The sequence below is a fragment of the Nerophis lumbriciformis genome, linkage group LG04, assembly GCF_033978685.3.
Source record: "Nerophis lumbriciformis linkage group LG04, RoL_Nlum_v2.1, whole genome shotgun sequence".
NCBI classification, from domain to species: Eukaryota; Metazoa; Chordata; class Actinopteri; order Syngnathiformes; family Syngnathidae; genus Nerophis; species Nerophis lumbriciformis.
This window is the reverse complement of record NC_084551.2, coordinates 1,388,571-1,398,826: the sequence shown is the minus strand read 5'-3', so window position 1 is coordinate 1,398,826 and position 10,256 is coordinate 1,388,571.

Here is a 10,256-nt window from a genome sequence, read left to right as displayed (position 1 = left end):
TGAGCCCATGTGGTGATATCCTTTACACACTGATGTCTGTTTTGGATGCAGTACCGCCTGAGGGATCGAACGTCACGGGCATTCAATGATGGTTTTCAGCCTTGCTGCTTACGTGCAGTGATTTCTCCAGATTATCTGAACCTTTTGATGATATTACGGAGCGTAGATGGTGAAATCCATAAATTCCTTGCAATAGCTGGTTGAGAAATGTTGTTCCTAAACTGTTCGACAATTTGCTCACGCATTTGTTCATAAAGTGGTGACCCTCGCCCCGTCCTTGTTTGTGAATGACTGAGCATTTCATGGAATCTGCTTTTAAACCCAATCATGGCACCCACCTGTTCCCAATTAGCCTGTTCACTTATGGGATGTTCCAAATAAGTGTTTGATGAGCATTCCTCAACTTTCTCAGTCTTTTTTGCCACTTGTGCCTGCTTTTTTGAAACATGTTGCAGGTATCAAATTCCAAATGAGCTAATATTTGCAAAAAATAACAAAGTTTTCCAGTTTAAACGTTAAGTATGTTGTCTTTGCAGTCTATTCAATTGAATATAAGCTGAAAAGGATTTGCAAGTCATTGTATTCTGTTTTTATTTACGAATTACACAACGTGCCTACTTCACTGGTTTTGGGTTTTGTACATTTCATTATGTTACAGCCTTATTCCAAAATGGAGTACCGTATTTTCCGCACCATAAGCCGCCCTGGGTTATAAGCCGCGCCTTCAATGAACGGCATATTTCAAAACTTTGTCCACCTATAAGCCGCCCCGTGTTATAAGCCGCATCTAACTGCGCTAAAGGGAATGTCAAAAAAACAGTCAGATAGGTCAGTCAAACTTTAATAATATATTAAAAACCAGCGTGATGTGGGCGCGCATGGAGTCGTATATCAACATGGACGGAGCTGCGTGAAAAAAGCCACCCGGCCTCTTCGCGTAAACTTACCTTAACCACTCGCTCATCTTTTCTTCATCCATCCATCCCTTCGAGTTAGCTTTTATGATGACGCCGGCTGGAAATGTCTCTTTTGGCAAGGTCTTCCTTTTGAATATCACCATGGGTGGAAGTTTCTGGCCATTAGCATGGCAAGCTAGAACCACAGTGAAGGATGACTTCTCATTCCCTGTGGTGCGAATATTCACCGTACGTGCTCCCGTTGTATCCACAGTGCGGTTCACAGGAATATCAAAAGTCAGTGGAACCTCGTCCATGTTGATAATGTTCTCTGGCCGGATCTTTTTTTCAGCTATCTTGTTTTTACAATATGCACGGAAAGTAGCCAGCTTTTCTTGAAAGTCTTTAGGCAGTTGCTGTGAAATAGTAGTCCGTGTGCGGATGGAGAGATTGCGTCTTTTCATGAACCGGAAACCTGTCGCTTAGTAGGAGCCATTTTGTGGTCTTTACAGATGTAAACACACAAAGGAAATGAAACGTAATATCCGCGCGCTTCTTCTTCTTCTACGGGGGCGGGTGGTTGCTTACAGTAGAAGAAGAAGCGCTTCCTCTTCTATGGGGGCGGGTGCTTACCTTGGCGGTTGCTTGGCGTAGAAGAAGAAGCGCTTCCTCTTCTACGGGGAAAAAAGATGGCGGCTGTTTACCGTAGTTGCGAGACCTAAACTTTATGAAAATGAATCTTAATATTAATCCATATATAAAGCGCACCGGGTTATAAGCCGCACTGTCAGCTTTTGAGTAAATTTGTGGTTTTTAGGTGCGGCTAATAGTGCGGAAAATACGGTAAATTAATTTTTGTCCTCAAAATTCTACAGACAACACCCCATAATGACAATGTGAAGTACCCTATTTCCTTGAATTGCCGCCGGGTATATATTACCCGCATGCCTCGTTTTACCGCCGGGTCAAACTCGTTTTGCAAAATAATTAGCACATGCTTAGAATTACTGCTGGGTCAAACTTGTTTAGCAAAATAATTAGCGCATGTCTCGTTTTACCGCCGGGTCAAACTCGTTTCGCAGAATAATTAGCATATGCCTCGTTTTACCGCCGGGTCAAACTCGTCACGTCACGAGTGACACTTCACCTTTCAAGGCATCATTTTCCAAAATGGAGGAGGCTAATTTCAATAATTTAAAATGGCATAAAGGGAAGAAGATAAAGAGCTATTCAGTAGGATTTAAGGTCCAAGCTATTGAATATGCTAAAAAGAACAGTAAACATGTTTTATTAATATAGCTGCGTGTGTCAAATATGAGTCATTAAATGACTCCCGCCTCATGGTGGTAGAGGGCGCTGTAGTGATCCCAGGGATAATCTTGCGACTACTCGGCTGCAGAAGAAGTGACAACAACAGTTTTCTAAACTGGACTTTCAATGGAAGCAGGAGGTAATAATTAAAGGAAGATCTCCATCGAGACAGAGAGACTTTTAAGGAAAGGTTTTGTGCACGTGGTGTCATGATAATATTGACTATGGATCACGAGGTTTCAAGGCGAAACGCCAAAAACATATGAAACAACTTGAAGCAAGGAAAACGAACTTTTCACTAGCTGCTACTTTTGGATGTCAACCGAAAGTGAGCAAACCTTACGGACTTCATCCTTTGTTTACATCGACAACCATACTTGCCAAGCCTCCCGAATTTTCCGGGAGACTCCCGAAATTCAACGCCTCTCCCGAAAACCTCCCGGGACAAATATTCTCCCGAAAATCTCCCGATTTTCAGCAGTGCGGACCTGAGTGAGGACAGCCTTTTTTCACTACGGGAGGACAACAGGGTGACAAGAACTAAATCATCCAGACTAGAGACACATTGTAATATTATGTTTATCTTACCTAAAAATAAATATATTTATTAATTTAAAAAAAATACAAAATAAATAACTAAATACATTTGTACTATATTTTGCTAAAAACATCAAAAAAAAATTTTTTTGTATTTTTTCTGACTCCTTATTACATCCAGCCATAGAATTATACCGGTACATTAAAATAAACATATTTGAAATAATACATTTTAAATTATCATAATAATTCATTTAAAATGACCATATTTAATTATTAAAATAATTGCTTGTTTATCAACAACTTTAGCATTTTTCATTACATTTTTAAGCTCTCAGAAGCCAAGTTATGTTATATTCATGTTATATTTATGCAAGTTTGAAGTATCAATTATCTAAACACAGTTTTGTTTGCATATTCTCAGGATGTAGATATATATATGAAATACTTGACTTGGTGAATTCTAGCTGTCAATATACTCCTCCCCTCTTAACCACGCCCCGCCCCACCCCCCACCTCCCGAAATCGGAGGTCTCAAGGTTGGCAACTATGTCGACAACTGCCGTAGACATCGAGAGGAAAGATCCACCCAAACAACCCACTTCAGTTGCAGACAGGGTTGTTAATAATGAGGTAAGCTAAAAAATATTTGCTTGCGAAATACGCATGTTTGTTTTAAATATTAACCAATTATTGCTTTGCGAAAAATAAATGTTTTTTTTCTAAAAATAAAATATATTATGAAATTAAGAGTCGCATTATTGATTCCAGTTAACAATTTATTTGAAATAAATTTGCATATAATACTATTTTGTAATATTAAGTTCTTATGTAGTCTCTTGAAACAATATTGTCAGTGGTGTAACCATCTTGAAGGTAAATATTTTCACACTTGTTTCATGCAATATGTCAGTGTCCTCACATTATTATTATTTCCTATTTTCAAATGAGTAAACAATACTAGACATGTTTAATTATTTTCATAAATTTATATCCTATATCCTATTTTCCTGGAGATAATAACACTGATCAATGTGACACCTGTGGATGTGAAATGAACACAAGATGTAAATATTAGTGACTAAATACTGTTGGGACTGAACCATATACAGTGATTCATTAGTATAATTGGGTTAAGGAGGAACAGTGTGGTTTTCGTCCTGGTCGTGGAACTGTGGACCAGCTCTATACTCTGGGCAGGGTCCTTGAGGGTGCATGGGAGTTTGCCCAACCAGTCTACATGTGCTTTGTGGACTTGGAGAAGGCATTCGACCGTGTACCCCGGGAAGTCCTGTGGGGAGTGCTCAGAGAGTATGGGGTATCGGACTGTCTTATTGTGGCAGTTCGCTCCCTGTATGATCAGTGTCAGAGCTTGGTCCGCATTGCCGGCAGTAAGTCGGACACGTTTCCAGTGAGGGTTGGACTCCGTCAAGGCTGCCCTTTGTCACCGATTCTGTTCATAACCTTTATGGACAGAATTTCTAGGCGCAGTCAAGGCGTTGAGGGTATCCGGTTTGGTGGCTGCAGGATTAGGTCTCTGCTTTTTGCAGATGATGTGGTCCTGATGGCTTCCTCCGGCCAAGATCTTCAGCTCTCACTGGATCGGTTCGCAGCCGAGTGTGAAGCGACTGGGATGGGAATCAGCACCTCCAAGTCCGAGTCCATGGTTCTCGCCCGGAAAAGGGTGGAGTGCCATCTCCGGGTTGGGGAGGAGATCTTGCCCCAAGTGGAGGAGTTCAAGTACCTCGGAGTCTTGTTCACGAGTGAGGGAAGAGTGGATCGTGAGATCGACAGGCGGATCGGTGCGGCGTCTTCAGTAATGCGGACGCTGTATCGATCCGTTGTAGTGAAGAAGGAGCTGAGCCGGAAGGCAAAGCTCTCGATTTACCGGTCGATCTACGTTCCCATCCTCACCTATGGTCATGAGCTTTGGGTCATGACCGAAAGGACAAGATCACGGGTACAAGCGGCCGAAATGAGTTTCCTCCGCCGAGTGGCGGGGCTCTCCCTTAGAGATAGGGTGAGAAGCTCTGTCATCCGGGGGGAGCTCAAAGTAAAGCCGCTGCTCCTCCACATGGAGAGGAGCCAGATGAGGTGGTTCGGGCATCTGGTCAGGATGCCACCCGAACGCCTCCCTAGGAAGGTGTTTCGGGCACGTCCGACCGGTAGGAGGCCGCGGGGAAGACCCAGGACACGCTGGGAAGACTATCTCTCCCGGCTGGCCTGGGAACGCCTCGGGATCCCCCGGGAGGAGCTGGACGAAGTGGCTGGGGAGAGGGAAGTCTGGGCTTCCCTGCTTAAGCTGCTGCCCCCGCGACCCGACCTCGGATAAGCGGAAGAAGATGGATGGATGGATGGATGGAATTGGGTTATGTATGTTCTATTAATGATGTTTTCATGTCTTTAAACACTAAAATATTTTCTTCAAATGGTGCTGTCTTTGTTAATTTTAGCATGTTAAATTGGTGAAAAACCAGGAGCTTCGTCCCCCAGACCCCAGTCTTTTTCATTGTGGTCAAATCACATGCCTGTCTTAGTCAAGTCAGGGAGGTGACCAAGAACCCGATGGTCACTCTGTCAGGTCTACAGCATTCCTCTGTGGAGAGAGGGGAACCTTCCAGAAGGACAACCATCAAAGGTTTGCCAAATTGCACCTGAAAGACTCTGAAACCATGAGAAACTAAATGATCTGGTCTGATGAGACAGAGATTGAACTCTTTGGCATGAATGCCGGGTGTCATGTTTGGAGGAAACCAGGCAGCTCTCATCACCAGGCCTCCAGTGAAGCATGGTGGTGGCAGCATCATGCTGTGGGGATGCTTTTCAGCGACTAGTCAGGATGGAGGGAAAGACTAATGCAGCAATGTACAGAGACATCTGAAAACCAACGTTGAGAGGTGCTGCAAAGAAGAATGGGCAAACCTGCCTAAAGATATTCACATCGACGTCCCACTGGGGTGAGTTTTTCCTTGCCCTTATGTGGGCTCTGTACCGAGGATGTCGTTGTGGCTTGTGCAGCCCTTTGAGACACTTGTGATTTAGGGCTATATAAATAAACATTGATCGGTAGAAAATAGGGATGTCCCGATCCGATATTTGGATCGGATCGGCCGCCGATATTTGCCAAAAAATGCGTATCGGCAAGGCATGGGAAAATGCCGATCCAGATCCAGTTTTTGAAAAACTCCAGTCCGTGTTTTCCAACGCACCGATTTAAATAATACATTCCACTTTTCTGCTGCTCCCTAATTTCTGTTCCGCATTTTCCAGCACACCTTCAACACATCCACAGGTCTGTGGATTCTCACGCAGTTGCTTTTAGGTGCTGGCATTACACGACAGGCTCTTCTCACTCTTTCCTGTGTCTCCCTCTCACAGACAGCGAGCGCACCTTCTTACACACGTCACATACTGTCACGTCATACGTCACATACGTATACGTCCTCTCCCAGCAGAGAGCAAGGTAGCAGCATGGCTAGCGTTAGCTGTGATGCTAGCGCAGCCGCTAAGGTGCGCGCCTGCTCAAGCGTCCTCTGCGCACGGCAAATCTATGCCACGCACAAAATCAAATAAAAAAATAAGCGCATAACGATTTTTGACACACGGACACGACAGAGAAAACAGTTTTCGTCATCATTGTTCAAATATTGTAACGTCTGTCCAGACGCTTATCTCCATTCGGTGCCACACGTCCACACCATCAAAATGCAGAGGAAAACATTTCCACATCAACACCGTATGAAAAAAATAGTGATTTTTTTTTGTTGTCATTTTCCTCTCTGCATGAAAGTTTAAAAGTAGCATATATTAATGTAGTATGAAGAAGAATGTTTTAATGTAGACATGCAAACCTTGAAAGAAAATTTAGAAAATCAAGACTACATTTCCTGCAAATGGGTGCATTTCTACCCTATATTTTAACTTTAGATTTATTCTCATATCAAACTATTTTGGCTGTCTTTTTGACACTTACATCCGGTGCCCCCCTCCACACCCTGGATTATAAATAATGTAAATAATTCAATGTGATTATCTTGTGTGATGACTGTATTATGATGATAGTATATATCTGATAGTATATATCTGTATCATGAATCAATTTAAGTGGACCCCGACTTAAACAAGTTGAAAAACTTATTGGGGTGTTACCATTTAGTGGTCAATTGTACGGAATATGTACTTCACTGTGCAACCTACTAATAAAAGTCTCAATCAATCAATCAAAACACATAGAATCATCATACTGCTGTGATTATATGCATCAAGTGTTCATTCAAGGCTAAGGCAAAATATGGAGATATATATTGTGTATCGCAATATGGCCTTAAAATATCGCAATATTAAAAAAAGGCCAAATCGCCCAGCCCTAGTTCAATGATGCCATTTCTGTTTGTCATGTATCATTGTGTCTATTTTGTGTTTATCCTTGAATAAACAGGTCAGTTTCTTGTTACCAACCATTGTGTATTATTCAAACTCCCCTAATTCAGCTGGCTAGTTGTTATCAAGAGTACTAAAACCCTTTTCAACATGATTCTGACAACTAAGTAGGCTAAATAACTTTAAACTTTAATACATGCTCGGATAGGCCAGTATCGGTCAGTATCGGTATCGGATCGGAAGTGCAAAAACAATATTGGTATCGGATCGGAAGTGCAAAAGCCTGGATCGGGACATCCCTAGTTGAGAGCAGGCCTGGGCAATTATTTTGACTCGGGGGCCAAATATTGGGGGAAAAATGTGTCTGGGGGCCGGTATATCTATTTTTAGGAACGCTAATACAAAACCTCACAATAATATCTGATTGAATGCTAAAAACGTTATAACATCCATTTTTCATCCATCCATTTTCTACAGACCGCCTTAAAAAACGGAATGGAATTTTAAAATTTTCTACCGAATGAGACACCCAGAATGTACATGAAAATAAAGAATGTGGGATTTACAATATTAACTATGACCGATAAAACACTGAATATTGACAACATATGAACGTCACACCCCCTCTCCATCCACGTATTTTACAATCATGCGAAACTCAACAAACGGGAAGGGTAAAAAACTCCACCTACAGTCTGATTACATCTGATATATCACTAAGCTTTAGAACTTTGCTGTAAAATTCTCCTTGCGCGTCTGTCCCTGACACCCGCATTTCAGGCTGACACTCTGGAAACACTCTGTAAAAACGCTCGCCACCCACACTGCTTGGTGCCTCGTCTGAGTTGCTGTGACTTAGATTACCAAAGTAACTAATTAGATTACCATAGTAACTACAAACCCCGTTTCCATATGAGTTGGGAAATTGTGTTAGATGTAAATATAAACGGAATACAATGATTTGCAAATCACTTTCAACCCATATTCAGTTGAATATGCTACAAAGACAACATTTTTTTTTGCAAATAATCATTAATTTTAGAATTTGATGGCAGCAACACGTGACAAAAAAGTTGGGAAAGGTGGCAATAAATACTGATAAAGTTGAGGAATGCTCATCAAACACTTATTTGGAACATCCCACAGGTGAACAGGCAAATTGGGAACAGGTGGGTGCCATGATTGGGTATAAAAGTAGATTCCATGAAATGCTCAGTCATTCACAAACAAGGATGGGGCGAGGGTCACCACTTTGTCAACAAATGCGTGAGCAAATTGTTGAACAGTTTAAGAAAAACCTTTCTCAACCAGCTATTGCAAGAAATTTAGGGATTTCACCATCTACGCTCCGTGATATCATCAAAGGGTTCAGAGAATCTGGAGAAATCACTGCACGTAAGCAGCTAAGCCCGTGACCTTCGATCCCTCAGGCTGTACTGCATCAACAAGCGACATCAGTGTGTAAAGGATATCACCACATGGGCTCAGGAACACTTCAGAAACCCACTGTCAGTAACTACAGTTTGTCGCTACATCTGTAAGTGCAAGTTAAAACTCTCCTATGCAAGGCGAAAACCATTTATCAACAACACCCAGAAACGCCGTCGGCTTCGCTGGGCCTGAGCTCATCTAAGATGGACTGATGCAAAGTAGAAAAGTGTTCTGTGGTCTGACGAGTCCACATTTCAAATTGTTTTTGGAAACTGTGGACGTCGTGTCCTCCGGACCAAAGAGGGAAAGAACCATCCGGATTGTTATAGGCGCAAAGTGTAAAAGCCAGCATGTGTGATGGTATGGGGGTGTATTAGTGCCCAAGACATGGGTAACTTACACATCTGTGAAGGCGCCATTAATGCTGAAAGGTACATACAGGTTTTGGAGCAACATATGTTGCCATCCAAGCAACGTTACCATGGACGCCCCTGCTTATTTCAGCAAGACAATGCCAAGCCACGTGTTACATCAACGTGGCCTCATAGTAAAAGAGTGCGGGTACTAGACTGGCCTGCCTGTAGTCCAGACCTGTCTCCCATTGAAAATGTGTGGTGCATTATGAAGCCTAAAATAGCACAACGGAGACCCCCGGACTGTTGAACAACTTAAGCTGTACATCAAGCAAGAATGGGAAAGAATTCCACCTGAGAAGCTTCAAAAATGTGTCTCCTCAGTTCCCAAACGTTTACTGAGTGTTGTTAAAAGGAAAGGCCATGTAACACAGTGGTGAACATGCCCTTTCCCAACTACTTTGGCATGTGTTGCAGCCATGGAATTCTAAGTTAATGATTATTTGCAAAAAAAAATAAAGTTTATGAGTTTGAACATCAAATATGTTGTCTTTGTAGCATATTCAACTGAATATGGGTTGAAAAGGATTTGCAAATCATTGTATTCCGTTTATATTTACATCTAACACAATTTCCCAACTCATATGGAAACAGGGTTTGTAATATATAATGTAGAAGTGCAGATTCTAACCATTGAAATACTTTGTATAGTTGAAGACATTTGAAAACATCACTGCACATCATAATGGCAGCTACACTTTCCATCTTAAAGATCTAAAAAATATATTTAATTATTCATTATATTTAATTTGCCCAGGTCTGTTATAGAGTCAAACAAGAGGACAGCATTCTACTCAGTCCAATATGATGCAGTTTGTCCAGGAGAAGATAATGCTCAACCACATCAAAAGCTTTTGACTAAATAATAATTGCACCAGTAAGTTGGCCAATGTCAGAAGCAGAAAACAAGTCATTTATAAATGTAAGTAAATAACAGAGGTGGGACCAAGTCATTGTTTTGCAAGTCACAAGTAAGTCTCAAGTCTTTGCCCTCAAGTCCGAGTCAAGTCCCGAGTCAAGACAGGCAAGCCCCGAGTCAAGTCCAAAGTCAAGACTGGAAAGTCTCAAGTCAAGTCCTAAGTCCTGCATTTTGAGTTTCGAGTCCTTTCAAGTCCTTTTAACCACAGACTAATATATTAACACAGATTGTGTATGCTTTTCAAACGCTGTATTTATTTATTAAAACAAGTGCATTTTAAATTGCAGGAAAGAAAATTGTGCTGACATTGCACTTTATAATAGCACTATTAACCAGTCATTTGAAACATTAACTCATTCCTTTACAGAA